Genomic DNA, 16,003 nt, shown 5'->3' on the forward strand with positions numbered 1-16,003 from the left:
CAATTTCACATGATCTAACCTAATAAAATTCATCATTCCTCGAGCCTGCTATGTGACAGGGATGGGCTGGTTTGGGGATTTGAAGATGATAAAGACATGGTACCTGCCTTCAGGGAGCTCTCAGACCAGTGAGGGAAACAGGCACTTGAGGAAAACACTGAAGTGCATTTGGACAAGGGCCACAGTGGAGGTGCCACAAGACGCTGTGGATAAAAAAGGAAGCCAGCTATTCTCCTGGGCCAGGAGAGCAAGGCTAGAAAGAGGCAAGCAAAGGGTGGCTTTGGAGGGGTTGGGACATTCATTTATGCTGGATTTTGAAGGTTGAGTAATTTACTAAGTGGGAAGGACCATTCTAAATAGAGGAAACACCTGTGCAAAGACGAAGAAGTATGAAAAAACCTCTCTGGAGGAAAAAAATCATGTAAATATTAAATAATATTAAGATGAGGAGACATTAATTGAACCCTCTGTAACTCCTGTTAGAATGTCCTTTTATTTAATATTACTTCGTTAGTATTTATCATAGGTTGTCCTTGCTTAACAGAGCTTGTGCAAGTTTTTCTGAATAGCTGCAGCACAGAATACTTTTCAGCAGGAAAAAGAGACGAGGCTGGACACATTGCTGGCAGCCAGGTTGAGAAAAGCCCTGTGTTCAGCAACAAGGAGAAGAGCCTCCATTCAGTGGGTGCTGGGGAGGCACTACAGAGTTTTAGGTAGAGTGGCAACATGATCAGATTTGCATTTTGGAAAAGAAAGTCCATAGTGGTGGTGGTTTTATGGAGGAAGGACCAAATCTGGTGCCAGCAGAGGCAAGGGCAGGAGCTGGGGAGCAGTGAAGGGGAGAGAATCCTGGCAAGCAGCGACGTTTAAGGGACAAGAGCAGTTTAGGAGGCAGAAGGAGAACTGAAGACAGTCCAGGGAGAAAGTGGCTTCAAGAAACTGAAATAAGTTCAGCAAGATAAAAACTCAACACTATCCCTGGGATCTGGAACTTGCTCATTGGTGAGAGCAAGAGCAGTTCCTGTGGCATGGACAGAAGTTAGATTTCTGTGGATCAAAGAACAAATGGGAGGTAAGGAGCTGCCAGCAATGAATATGGAAGTAATTTTAAAGGTTAGCTGGAAAGGAAAGAGGAGAGATGGGATGGTTAGAGGGAGTTGTGGAATAGAAGGGAGCCACGGTTGTCTTTTTTGTTTGTTTTGGAGGAGTAGAGAGTCTTGAGCAAGTGTGAAGTGGAGGGAGAGAAGCCAGGGGAAAGGGAGGGAGCAGGCTAGAGGGCATGGAGAGGGAAGGAGGCAATGATTTCAAATGCCCAGCGAGGTTCCTTTTTCCAGAGCAGGGGGAAATAGGCAGGCCTGGATGCAGCTGTAGATAAGTTTGATGGTGAGGCTGAGAAGAGAAAGATTGAACATGTCTTGACTTCCTCTTTTCTGTGGGATGGGAGGCAAGGTGGAGAGTAGATGGATTGGGTCAGGGTGGAATAGGGCAGCTTCCCAGGAGCACTGGGGATGTGGAATGGCTGCCGAGAGGTGACCAGAGCAAGGCAAGACTTGCCAAGCAGCACTGCAAGCTCAGCAGAAGCTGGAAACCACCAACTGTGGGGACTGTAATTTAGATGTTTGTATTATTTTTCTCCAAGCAGTGTTCAGCAGCATGGATGCAGGAGATTAGAAGGGCGAATTTGGGGAAGGGTCTCTTGATGTGGTAGGTGTAGTGAGAGTTAGGGTTACTGAGAGGGAACGGTTAAATAGACAAGCCATCATAGTATGATTCTGGGTATGTAGGAGAGGCAGTGGAACCCCCCAGAGAACTGATTGGCCTGGGAATGATGGATGGGTTCAGGATACATGAGACAGAGATCTTGGCTGGGCGCCATGGTTCACACCTATAATCCCAGAACTTTGGGAGGCCAAGATGGGTGGATCCCTTGAGTCCAGGAGTTCGAAGCCAGCCTGAGCAATGTGGTGAAACTCTGTCTGTACAAAAAGTACAAAAATTAGCCAGGTGTGGTGTGTGCCTGTAGTCCCAGCTACTTGGGAGGCTGAGGCGGGAGGATCACCTGAACCCAGGAGGTGGAAGTTGCAGTGAGCTGAGATCATACCACTGTACTCCAGCTTGGGTAACAGAGTGAGATCCTGTCTCAAAAAAAAAAAAAAAAAAAGAAGGCAGAGATCTTATGAGGTCTCATGGGCTCCTCATGGGCTCCACAGGCAAGTGCAGTGAGAGCAGAGACAGGGTGTTAACCACAAAAGGGGATACGTTTGGGGTGTGGCTGATCAGAGTTCAAGGTCTCCGTGATGGAGTTGTTTTGGGGTCATAAACAGGATCCCAGTGTGGCCGGAAGAGTGGGCTGCTCCAGTGGGGCCTAGATGAAGGTGAATGGAGCAGAGTAGATTAAGAAACTTTCAAGTAAGAGTGAGAGATGGGTATTCCACAAAAATGCTTCCTTGCTTGGGACAGCAGGAGAGTTCGAGTAGGCAGAGATTATGAATCAGGTGCCAAAATGTCCCTTAGAAAAATATACTTGTGAAGTTCAGTTTCTCTTTGGGCATAATGTTCAGCCAATTGGTTTCATGTGCCATCATCTCCTACTGTGGTATTTATTTTCTTTCTCTTTTTTGCAGTAGGATTTGGGAAGACTCCTCTTTGATAAGGCAGGCTATGGCTTGCTTTCCTCTCTGTCTCAGCCTCCCTCTGGTTTCTCCATCATTTGCTGCCTTCCAAAGCTGGTGGATGGTTCATTAACTGCCTTCTGTTCTTGCCAATCATTTACCTGCCCAAGTAGCTGATTTCAATAGTCATAGAAATTTCCTTCTCCATATGAGTGGACATTTCAGACCCCAGATCCTGTTGCTCTTTTCTCAGCATCCTTAACTTCCCTGAGTCCCGAGGTTTCTAAGTCATTCTGCCCCCACACGCCAGGAAGTTATTTGTTTGCCAACCCATTCTCTTTTGCCAAAGCTGTTTGACAAGTTCAACATGAACAGCTTGAAATTGATTTGTAATCAATATAATGTATTAAACTCTTAACTCACAGAGGAACAGTGCAGTTTTCCACAGTATATGTTTTAGAGGTGGTAATATTCAGAACATCAAGCTTTAGGATTTTCCTGTGGACAAGTGCTGAATAACTACTTTAGCTCCACCATCAGTCACAGCCCGCCCCACAGTGGGAACCACAGAGCTATATCAAGTTAAAAGTTCTGGAGACTCTAGTCTGGGATCATGAAAACACAGTTTAGCTTCCTTTTGTGTTACTAATGCAGGGCCTCTTTCTGGGTTTCACAATGCCCCCCTCTGAAGTGAGTCAGCATTTCTGTGTTTGCTTAACTTCTAAGGTTACTGAAGCACTGAGGGGGACATAGTTGGTCCAAAGTCACGCTGCAGGGATCATGGCAGGTTAAAATCAGACCAAGAACTTGTTTCCACTAGGCAGGACTCCTTGAACCGTGCCACATCTACTGGAAGCAGTTATGTTGATACAAGCCCTGCACTTCTGTCTTTAAATAGTCCACTGGCAACTGTGATTCTAAGTCCCTATGTGGAATTAGTTCAGGCCCTTGTATGAAGTTCAGACTGGTTTGAAGGGATTCTGACAGTTTCTGCCAAATACAATACTTAGATCTAGGAGTGAGAAAAACGATGCAAGATGTCAGGGATATAAAGTGGAGACGAAGTCTGCTCTGTGCCTGTGCTTTCCAACTGGCAGTCATACCGCACACTCTCCTTTCCCTCTGGAAAATTCGTCTAAGTCCAATATCATTTTTCCCTTGAAACAATGAGATTGGATATCCGAGATGCAAGTAGATCCATGTGCGCTGGTATTATTAATCTCCAGAAACTCTCCATGTTCCAGTGTGCCAGGATACAGAGCCAGGGAGGAAGGGTGGTTTCGGATTAATAGCATTCTAAATCTATCGTACATTTTCTTAGCTTCTTTTCCTTAAACATAATTTCAAAGAGACAGAAATCCAAAATAGTGGATGTGGTCTTTTGTTGCTTACAGCATGTCACTTTTCTACATGTAAAAAATTGTAGTCCACTGTCACTAATAATTAATCATAAAATTATCCATAGCCATCATAAACAGCAAACTCACAGTGAATGGCCTTGGTTAGCAACTTAGGATCTTAGAACTGAAAGGGAATTTAGAAATAATCTGGACCAACCTCCTACTCAATTTGTGCTGCAGCATCCCTGATGAGATATCTAAGTCAGCGGTTCTCAAACTTTGCTGAATATCGGAATCACGTGGGGGAGATTTTAAAGATCTTAACGCCAGGGCTCCACCTCACATCATCTAAGTAAGAATTTCTGGGGGTAAGACCAAGGCATCAGACTTTCTTAAAACTGCCCAGGAGATTATAATGTGCAGCTGAGTCCTGACCAGTGCCCTTGCTTCTGCTCGGCTGTGCTCTGTGGTGAAGTCCTGTTTTGTGGGGTTGGTTGTACACTGACAGACAGTCCTTCCCAATAGAACTAATAGGAATTAATGCCTCTCTAGAAGCCACATAGAACCAATCAGCTCCCTCCCTCACTGAAGCTCTTTGGAGATTTGAAGGCAGTAGTAAACAATTTGCAACATACTAACCTATTTCCTTACTATGGCCAAAAATACCAATAAAAATGAAACTCTCGGACACACTACTTCATAGTGTGGATTTTAATCCACTATTTGGCCATTATCCTATCCCAGTTTTATTACTTTGACTCCTTGATGAAATAATTGGGGACAACTGTAGAGAAGTTCTCTGGAAGTTAACGCCAGCGGATTTCTGAAGCGCCAACATGAGCTGTGTTGGTCCTTCCCATCAGCTGTCGAGTTCCCAGCTGCCTAGTTCTTCCTGTCTCTGCACCCTGCACTGCCTACCTCCTCTCCTTGGCTGTCTCACTTGTCTCTGTTCTCCCATTATCTGTGTTTGAGACTGGGTGATGGCCAGGTCTGCCGGAGAGTGGCAGAAGGAAGAAAACAGAAGAGGATGTCATGGTTATGCCCAACACAGAGACTCAGCCACTGAGTCCCTGAGGCCTGATCTAGCACCGTGTGTTAAGAGGCTAAATCCTGGAGTCATAGCTTTTGGTTGTGAACCCTGGCTCCCCCATGCACTGCAGGGGGAACTTTGGGCAAGACCCTTAACCTACCAGAGCCTCAGTTTCTTCATCTGTGAACCCAGGAGTAATAATAGTAACTAACCTCTATGAAATGAAAAGATAATCTGTGGAATATACTTGATACAGTGCCTGGTATGCAGCTAGTGCCTAATCAGAATTAGCTCTTATTATAACCACAGTCCCCTCCCCACCCCCTTCCAAAGCTATCCCTGGTCCACAAGCCCGTCACCTAACTCTCTCCTAATCTAAGCTCCGACACGGGCTGCCGGACATTACAGACCCTACCTCCTGCCAGTCTCTTTTCTCTGCACCTGGCCAGTGCTTAGCTTAGACTCACCTGGGCTCACAGTGCCTCCCAAAGGCACTGAGAAAAAAAACCATTAATATTAGCTGTTGTTCCACTGGTTGGCATGGGTTGTGAGGGAAAACTAGCAGCAAATATCTTGCTCCTGATTAGAGTTTTTCTTTGCTGCTTTCAGTTTCCTTTCTCAAGGGGCCACATGAAATTGAACTCAAAACTATGATTTGCCCTTCCCTTAAAGCATGCCAGGAAAATCATTACATTTTTAGCAGGCGCTGGAGGATAGGCTGTTTCCCTTTCCATTTAACAAACATTAAATTTTTGACCAGGGTTCCTTGAACTTCACACACTAGCAATGTGGCCTTTATTTTACTGACTTCTTCATTTTATTTTATCAGTACTGCCAGTAAAACTCTGGGAATGTGATCTGTTAGGTCCTGTCTTCGCCAGCCAAGATTTAAAGGGTGCAACAGATTGAAGATTTTCAAACTACAGAACAGTGCTTTCAATATGTGTTCAGTGGGCAACAAAATGCTTCCTTTGTGGGAGTCCATGCTCCCTCTCTTGGGTTAATGGATGACTTTCCAGGGATGCTGCATAAAAAAGTGATTTAAAAAAATGGCTGTAGGCAGCTGTGAGATAGATTCTTCAACCCAGTATACATTTTATTGCTATTTAAAAACAAGTTTAAATTAGATCCTATAACCATTATGCAACCATGTTCCCTGAAGTCTGTACATACGTCCCTCACTAGTGAGGGGAAAAGGAAGTTGGTAAATTAAGTGTTGCTGGACAGTTCTCAGGTACCCCGACTGTCAGAACAGTTTCACGTGGGTCATATTTAAATCCTCCATTTGATTATTGCTATGGGTTTATTCAGTGTGGCTTCAAAGCAAGCAGAAAAAAAAATTTAAAAAAAGAGCCAAAAGCAACAAAGAGCCACCAACCGAGGAGAAAAAATGCTTGGCTCCAAGAACTCAGTACCAGTATAAATAAAACAAACTCCAATGCTTCCAATGCTTTCTCACTTCAAATTACATCCCTTGATTTTTCCACTCTGATTTTCATTCACTTGACTGTAAGTGAGTAAATCTTTCCTAGGATCAGTGTAGGCTTGCACTCCTTTGTCCGAAGACATGAATTTACCTTGCCTGCACAGACATGTAGATATATCCACAAATATACTTGCAGAAACTGCATGAAGTGGTCCCCAGAAGCTAAATCTGGCCTTAATATATAAGAGGATGTAAATTCTATATTCACTCCCTAGAAAGTAGAGTACATCTTCTAAATTCGCGATCTAAGGTAGAGTTTATCTTCTTTGAGTTGAGTTTTTACTGTTTCCTACAGTAGTGATGGGTTTGTCACTGGTCCATTGCTGGGTAGTCAATAGTTCAATATGTTGTATTGCAGCAAGGACTAGTCCTGCAATATTAACTTGATAACACCATTTTGGAACCAACTATGCCAACCACCTTAAGAAAATTAACACATACACTTACAAACAGCTTAACGCTGTCCTGGAATAGACATTACGTCATTCCCTTTCACTTGATTCATTCATTCGTTTATTCATCAAACAAGTGTTAATTTATTCATTACTAATACAGACTCGAAAATATGAGCAACACATTTACTGTTTCTAAAATTCATGTGCTGAATTTCCCTTGTCCTTGAGTTATATGGATACCAGGATAAAACAAAATCAATATTTGTTCCAGTCATCCTGCATAAATATTTTTCCAGACAAATGGCTATTTACCATATTGAATCAACATAGACCGCTGGAATATAAAAAGGTTATTTGGAAAGTGTTTTTTCCTCCATGGGTCTGGGAACATAGGCTAGGAGGCTACCCCAAAGGGTGGGGAGCAGACCTTGATGGTGTGCCTATCATGGTGAACCACTATTCCGACATTTACACACGTGATAGCATTTCATCCTCATAAACACCCTAAGAGATAGCTATTCTCACCTCATTTCACAGAGGAGAAAACTGGGATCCCAAAAGGCTAAGTAATTCTGTTCTTAAAACGTTCTGCTCTCTGATTTCAATGACACAACATTTTCCTGATTTTCCCCCTTTCTTCTCCTTCTCAGTCTTTTAGCTTTTTCTCCTCCTCCCCTTTATCTGTGACTCAATTTTGAACACTATCTACATTCGCTGGTGATCTCATCTGGTACAATGGCTTTAAATACCACCCATGTGCTCATGACTCTCCAGTGTGTCTCTCCAGCCCAAACCTCTCCCATTACCATCAGACTTGTGTATCCAACTGCCTCCTTGAAATTTACACCTGGATAACGAGTGAGCATCTCTGATTTAGTATGCCTAGTTTGGAGATCTTGAGTTTTTCTCTTCGTATCTCTTTCTCCTTGCATTTGAACCACTTAGATAAATGACTCCACCATTTACCCAATCGCTTATATAAATAACCGACGACTCATTTTTTTCATTACTATTCTCCCAATTTATAACAAACATATATTGCAAAATCTCTTTGCATTTCTTCATCTCCACCTTTGTGTAAGCTGATGCAAAATGTCCCTGACTCTCAGAAACTCCCTATTTACCTTCCTCCATCTCCTCACCTAGAATGTAAATCTGATGGCCGGAGCTGCTGTAACCAGTTGTGAGAATGAGAAAAAAGGGACTACAGTCACAGAGACATTAGCCCTGATACACTAAGTCCAAAAGTTACATCTCTCACATCATATTCTAAGGGAAAATAACTCTTGTTTCATCCAAAGTGGTATGATTTTTGTCTGTTACTAGCAGTTGAAAACATTTCTAAGGGATATGTATTTTCCCTCCACTCCCATCAATCTATATTCACACAGCAGCCATAGGGGTATTTTTTCTAAAAAAACATAAGCTAGGTTTGTTCAGAACCAAATATTTACTGAGCAAATACTACGTGCTATGAATGCCTCTATAGGTGTACCTAAAAGTAACACCAGTGAAGCAAACAAAATTTGGACCCTCTAGTGAGCAAAACAAAGACCCTTGCCTTTGTGAAGACAATCAATATGATAAATAAACAAATTACATAGTATGTTAGAAGATGATATGTGCTATATGTGGGGGAAAAAGAAAAATAAATCAGTATAAAGTTGGGCAGAAGTGAGGGATGCAATTTTAAACAATGTGGCCAGGATAGGCTTCAATGAGAAGGTGACATATGAGAAAAGACATGAAAGACCTAGGTGATCATGGAGATAGTAAAAAGAGATTGTATCCCAGATACGTTCTGAAAAGAAAAATCAAAGGGATTTACTGATGGATTGGCTGTGTGCTATAAGACATAGAGACAAGTCAAACATAACTTCTAGATTTTTGTTTGCACAATTGGAAAGATGGAGTTGCCATTGCTGAGACAAGGAAGGCTAAGTGCATAGCAGATCTGTGGTATGACATAGACATCTCAGAGGCATGTTGATTTTTAGACATCTACCAAACATTTGAGAAGAGATGATGTTGAATAAGCAGTTGAAAGTGTGAGTCAAGAGTTCAGCTAACAGGACTGCACTGCAGGTATGAAGTTGTGGGTCATGGCCTATATGATATTTAAAGCCATGAGACTGTATGAAATTCCTAAGATAGTGAGGGTAATTTGAGATAAACAAAGAAGCAGTGTCCTAGAACAGATGCATTATAACATCAATAAGTTGCAGAGGAGAGAAACCAGTGGAGGAGACTGAAAAGAAGCAACCACTGAAATACGAGGAAAACCAAGAAACCGAGGTGAACTAGAAGCCAAATGAAGAAAGTGTTTTAAGGAAGAGAGAGTGATCACTGCTACTGATTATCAAATAATATGAGGACTCAGAACTGATCATTGAGTTTAGCAGCATTGAGGTCATTGGTGACCTGACAAGAAGAGTTTTCATGAATTGTAACGAAAGCTTGATTGGAATGGGTTTAAGAGAGAGTGGGAAGACAGCTCCTTTGAAGAGTTTTACTGCAAAGGCAAGAAAAATATTTGAGTGTATCTGGGGGAGTTTCTTTTAAAAGCTGGGAAAATTGACAAGTTTGTTAAATGATGAGAATGATCAAGTAAAGATGTAAACATGGATGATGTAGGAGAAAGGGAGACACTTGTTAGAGTGATGTCCTCTAAATGAAGAGATTTGCTTTATATCATGTGGTTTTAACGCATGTCCACCCACAAGCCTAAAATAAAAGTAAAAAAATAACAAGCAAACAAAAAAACCTTGCCCATAATACTTTGACACTATTTCCTTCAATAGGTGGAGTTTAATTGTGTTTCCTCTGAATACGGGCTGGTTTTAGTGAACCGCTTTTAACAAATGGAATGTGACAGAGTGGTGTGTGTGACTTCTGCGACTTGGTCATAAAAGGCATTGTGGCTTCCCTCTTGCTCTCTCGGATCACTTTGTTTGAGGGAAACCAGCTGCCATGCTGTAAGGACCCTCAAGCAGCCCTGTGGAGAGGTTCCTCTGGTGAGGAACTGGGGCCTCCTACCAATAGCCCTGTGAGTGCACCATCTTGGAAGCAGATCTTCCAGAACCAGTCAAGCCTCCAATGGTTAAAGCCCAAGCTGACATCTTCACAGAAACCTCATGAAAGACTGTGAGCCAGAACCATCAGTTAAGTTGCTCCTTCACTCCTGCCGCATAAAAATTGTGGGATGATATATGCTTATTGTTTTAAGCCACTAAATGTTGGGGTAATTGGGAACCCAAGATAGTTTATTTACAGCAACAGATAGGAAGATAGAGTACATGAGGACACTGTGGTGGATGAGTAAAAGTGGAATGAAGAATTTGTGGAGATTCCCCTCAAATTGCTTCAGCTTTCTCAGTGACACAGGAAGCAAGATCAATAGCTGAGAGTTGAGGGTAAAGATGGAAAAAGAAGTGTTGGAGGAGTGAGGAGAAAGGAAAAGTAAAATAGTTGTATTGGGTACAGATGGGGGACAGATAGAATGGACAAGGCAAATGTAGTAGGATGGTAGGCCATATTAAGGACACAAAGGAAGTATGTCTGCAGTCATCATATAAAATGAGACAGTGTGTTGTGTGCTTTGCTTCGGCAATTTCAACTGCATTCGTGCAGAAGCAGAGTAGGTTGGGAGTTGGATTAAACCAGGGATGTACTTTTGCCAAGTGAGTACTATATGACACAAAATAGGGCAAGGTGTATGCAAAGGAGTGTTTATACAAATCAGTCTAATTGCCTTCTTAAAAATCATTTTGGTGTTCTGCTTCCAGGAAGATGGAGTAAACATATTTTGCCCTTTTCCTCCTGTTAAGAACAACTAAGATGCCTGGACATTATATATAAAACAAACACAAAAAGAATCTGAAAGGTGGAGAGAAGAAAGCAGATTGTCAAGGGACTTCAGAACCCTAGAAATGAACTTGTGGTGAGTTTTCTGGGTTTTCCTGTTGCTTCACATATACCAGACTTGTAGCTGAAGAAGATAGCAATATGGAAATGCCAACAACAAGAGCAGACAAAAAAAGTCCCAACAAAATCCTGCTCTCTCTAGTCAAAGGATCAGGAAAGGGAAGTCTAGCAAGACGAAAGCGATTAGACAATAAATAATCTACCCTCACATAGCTGTAAAAACACAGCATCTCTCCATACATACTGGGGTAGTGTCAGAGAAGGCCAGGTAGGGAGTTAGGACTTTCATTTCTGCTGGCCAGTTTTGAGGTTTGCCCTTCTCGCAATGTCAGTGGAAACCACCTGGAACACCTCAGCAGTAAAAAGTCATTCCTTTCTCTCTCTACTAGGGTAGAGAGCCAGGACTTTCATGATTATCCGATGGTAATGAAGCCATACCCACTGCAATGTCGGTGGAGACTACTTGGGGAACCAGATCCCCATTGCTACCCAGCAGTAACAAGGAGCACCCTCCCTTGAGAGTGAGTGGTCAACATCAGCCCTAACATATTAATATGTTACACCAAATACAAATAATCTAAATATACCAATTTAAGCAAGTAAAAGTAAAAAGATGGAAAAAGACATATCATGCAAACATTAATCAAAGGAAAGCAGGAGTGGCTCTATTAACATGAGATAAAGTAGACTCCAGAGTGAAGAAAATGACCAGAGACAGAGAGGGATATTTTATAATGATAAAAGGGTCAATCCACCAAGAAGACGTAGCAATCCTAAATACGTACGCACCCAACAACAGAGCTGTAAAATATGTGAAGCAAAAACTGCAAAATATGTGAAACAAAAATTGATAGGACTGAAAGGAGGAATAGACAAATCCACAATCATGGTTGAAAAGTTTGATACTCCTTTCTCAACAATTAGCAGAATACCTAGACAGAAATCAGCAAGGACATAGAAAACTCAACACTGCTGAGCACCAGGATTGGATCAACATCCATAGAACCCTTCATCCAATAATAGCCGTGTCCATGGAATATATGTGAGATAGACTCTATCTTGGGCCATAAAACAAACCTTAATGAATTTAAAAGAATGAAAAGGATATAGTGTGTTTTTCAACTACATTGAAATAAAAATAGAAATCAATAAAAAAGATAAGAGGAAAATCTCTAAACACATGGAAACTAAATAATCTATGGGTCACACAGGAAGTCTCAAAGGAAATAAAGAAAACTAACTAAATGCAAGTCAAATTACAATGTATCAAAATTTGTGGGACACAGCTAATGCAGTACTGAGAGGGAAATTTGTAACACTGAATGTGTACATTAAAAAAAAGGAAAACTCTTAAATCCATAATCTAAGCTCCTATTTCAAGAACCTAAAAAAATTACAAAAGAAACCGAAACAAAGAGAAGGAATAAAATGAGATTAGAATACAAATCGATAAAATTGAAAACAGAAAGTAGTAAAAAATCAGTGAAACAGAGAACTGGCTCTTTGAAAAGATCAATAAAATGGACAAACATCTTGCAAAACTGACAAAGACATAAAGAGAAAACACACAAATTCCCAACATTAGGAAGGAAACAGGCTATCTTTATTGACCCTGAACACATCAAAAGGATAATAAAGGAATACTATGAATAACTCTACACACATATACCTGAAAATGTAGACAAAATAAACCAATTCCTGGAAAACCAAAAATGACCACAACTTACCCAACATGAAGTGGATTGTTTGAATAGCTTTATAACTACTAAGGAAATCAAATTTGTAATTTAAAAATTCCCCAGAACATCTTCAGGCCCAGATGGTTGCATCAGAGAATTCTACCATATGTTTAAAGAAGAGTTAACAACCAATTCTACACAATCTCTTTCAGAAAATAGAAAGAAAGAAAAACTTCTCTATTCACTATTTAAAAAGCTAGTATTGCCCAATATCAAAACTAGACAAAAACAGCACAAAAAAGGAAAATTACAGACCAATATTCTTTATGAGTATAGACACAAAAATCCTTAACAAACTATTAGCAAATAGAATTCAGCAACATATAAAATAAATTATATACCATGACCATGTGAGGCTTATTGCAGGAAACAAAGCTGATTTAATATTTGATAATAAGTCAACATATTATCAGGCTAAAGAAGTAAAATTTCATGATCATATCAATCATGATAGAAAAAACATTTGACAAAATTCAATACATTCCTGATTTAAAAAAAACCTCTTAGAAAAATTGGAATAGGGAGAACTTTGTCAACACTGTAAAGAGCACCTACAAAAAAATTTATAGCCAATGTTAAATTCAGTAGTGAAAGACTGAATGTTTTCTCCCTATTATCAGGAGTTAAGCAAGACTGTTTACTCTTACTACTCATATTCAACATAGTGCTGGATGTCCTAGCTGGTATAATAAGGCAAGAAAAAGAAATAAAAGACATACAATTTGGAAAGAAACAAATAAAACTGTCCCTATTTGAAGATGACATAATAACCCACTTAGAAAATACCCAAGAATCCGCCAAAAAAAAAATATATATGTAAAATCCTAGAGCTAATGAGTAAGTTCAGCAAAATATAAGATAAACATCCAAAAATTGATTGTATTTCATATATTATCAATGAACCCCTGAAGACTGAAATAAAAATACTAACATTATTTATCATTATTTAAAAACAAAAATGAAATACTTAGATGTGAATCTATAAAAACATGAATAGCACTGGTATGATGAAAACTACAAAACACTGATGAAAGAAATTTAAAAAAATGGAGAGATATACTGTGTTCATGGATTGGAAGACTCAACATATTAAAGATGTCAGTGCTCCCCAAATTGATATACAGGTTTAACACAATTTCTACTAAAATTCCAATAAGATTTTTTTGTGGATATAGTCAAGATTGTTATAAAATTTATATAAAATAAGGAAGTAGTATAGCTAAAATATTTCAAAAAAATTAAAGAAGAGCAAACAATCTACCCAATTTTGACCTATTATGTAATCAAGACTATGAGATACTGGTGAAGGGATCGACATATAGATCAATAGAACAGAACAGAAAACCCAGCAATAGACTCTTACAAATATGCCCAACTGATTTTTGACAAAGGTGCAAAAACAGTTCATCAGAGGAAAGATAAGTTTTCCAAGAAATGATGCTGAAGCAATTGGACATTCACAAACAAAAAAATGAAGCCTCACCATAAACCTCACCCATTATATAAACATTAACTCAAAATTGATCACAGACTTAAATGTAAAACATAAACTTATCCTGTTTTTTAAAATGGAAGAAAATCTTTAGGACCTTGAGCTGGACTAAGAATCTTAGACTTGACACCAAAAGTACAATTCATGAAAGGAAAAATTGATAAACTGTATTTTATCAAAATTAAAAAGTTCTGCTTTGCGAAAAACTCTGTGAAGAGTTGAAAAGATGAGTTACAGAGTGGGGGGCCATATTTGTAAACCACATATCTTATAAAGGACTAGAAGGTAGAATTTACAAAATACTCTCAAAACTCAAGAATAAAAAATTGAACAATCCAATTAGAACATGGGCAAAAGACATGACGAGACATTTCTCTGAAGAAGAGAAACAGATGGCTAATAAGCACATGAAAAGATGTTCACCATCATTAGCCATTGGGAAATGTAAATTAAAACTGTAATGAGATATTACCACATATGGGTCAGAATGGGTAAAATCAAAAATAGTAGCAACACCACGTTTTGGTGAGGATGCAGAGAAATGGAATCACTCGTACATTGCTGGTGGGAATGTAAAATGGCATAGCCACTCTGGAAAACGGTTTGGCAGTTTCTTGAAAAACTAAACATGCAACTACCTTATGACCCATCGATTGTACTCCTGTGCATTTATTCCAGAGAAATGAAGACATACAAAAACCTATACATGAATGCTTATAGAAGCTTTGTTTGTAATAGCCCTAAATTGGAAATAACTCAGTTGTCTTTTGACAGGTGAATAGTTAAACTGTGGTTCATTCTACCATGGAATATTACTCATCAATAAAAAGGGATGAACTACTGACATATACAATAAAGTGGACAACGGACTCTCCAGTGAATTATGCTTAGTGAAAAAAGTAAATCGCAAAGGTTATACTGTACAATTCAATTTATATAACATTCTGGAAATGACAAAATTATAAAAGTCTATTACAGATGTGTGGTTAACAGAAGTTAAAGAAGGAGGAAGGGAAGAAGGTGACTGGAAAGTGAAAGTGGCTATCAAAGGACAAGATGGGGAGTCCTTGTGGTGACGGAAATGTTCTGTATCTTGACTCTATCAGTGATAATGTCCTCATTGTGGCATCACTATAGATTTACAAGATGCAGCCACTGGGGGGAAAGTGGGTAAAGGGAACACCCACTCTCTCTGTATTATTTCTGACAACTGCATGTGAATTTACATTTATCTGTTAAAATGAAACATTTAATTTAAAATATTATTTGTTTTACTTCCAGTTGCTTTTAAAATAAAATGTGGCCCACAGCTGTCCACTGATCCTATCTACCTGACACTGCAATCTCTTACTGTACCACGTTTCTAACTCCAGCCACATTGTCGCTTTACTTTAATAACATTGAGCTCTCTTCTACTCCTGGTTCTTTGCATTTGCTGTTTCCTCTGCTTGAGAATGCTCTCTCCCAGTTCTTTACATGGTTCCTCATTCTGAGCCTGCAGGTCTCAACTCAAACACCGCCTGCTCAGAGAAGTCAGCCCTTACTTGCAAATCACAGGAAGGGAGAGTAGTTAAGCCCTGCAGCCTGCTGCCTGAGGGCTGAATTGCAATACCTCCATTCAATGGCCTTAAGGTCTAGGGCATCAGGCTTAACACCAGCTCTGTGTCTGTGTTCCCATCTCTAAAATGGGCACCCTGTTAGTTTCTCCTTCACAAAATTGTTATAAGAATTAAAGGGGGGCCAGGTGTGGTGGCTCATGTCTGTAATCCCAGCACTTTGGGAGGCTGAGGTGGGCGGATCACCTGAGGTTGGGAATTCGAGACTAGCCTGACCAATATGGAGAAACCCTGTCTCTACTAAAAATACACAAATTAGCTGGGCGTGGTGGTGCATGCCTGTAATCCCAACTACTCGGAAGGCTGAGGCAGGAGAATCGCTTGAAACCTGGAGGCAGAGGTTGCAGTGAGCCGAGATCACGTCATTGC

General features: G+C 40.1%; 1 long non-coding RNA gene across 1 annotated transcript; it reads left to right on the forward strand.

Moving 5' to 3' along the window:
* Positions 1 to 736: 736 nt before the first annotated feature.
* Positions 737 to 15,344, forward strand: LOC106997488 (uncharacterized). The gene is made up of 3 exons (XR_001443679.3): positions 737 to 1,072; positions 9,665 to 10,803; positions 14,793 to 15,344. It is a non-coding gene; the product is annotated as an uncharacterized LOC106997488 (long non-coding RNA).
* Positions 15,345 to 16,003: the final 659 nt, after the last annotated feature.

The sequence above is a fragment of the Macaca mulatta genome, chromosome 3 (assembly GCF_049350105.2).
Source record: "Macaca mulatta isolate MMU2019108-1 chromosome 3, T2T-MMU8v2.0, whole genome shotgun sequence".
Lineage (NCBI taxonomy): Eukaryota > Metazoa > Chordata > Mammalia > Primates > Cercopithecidae > Macaca > Macaca mulatta.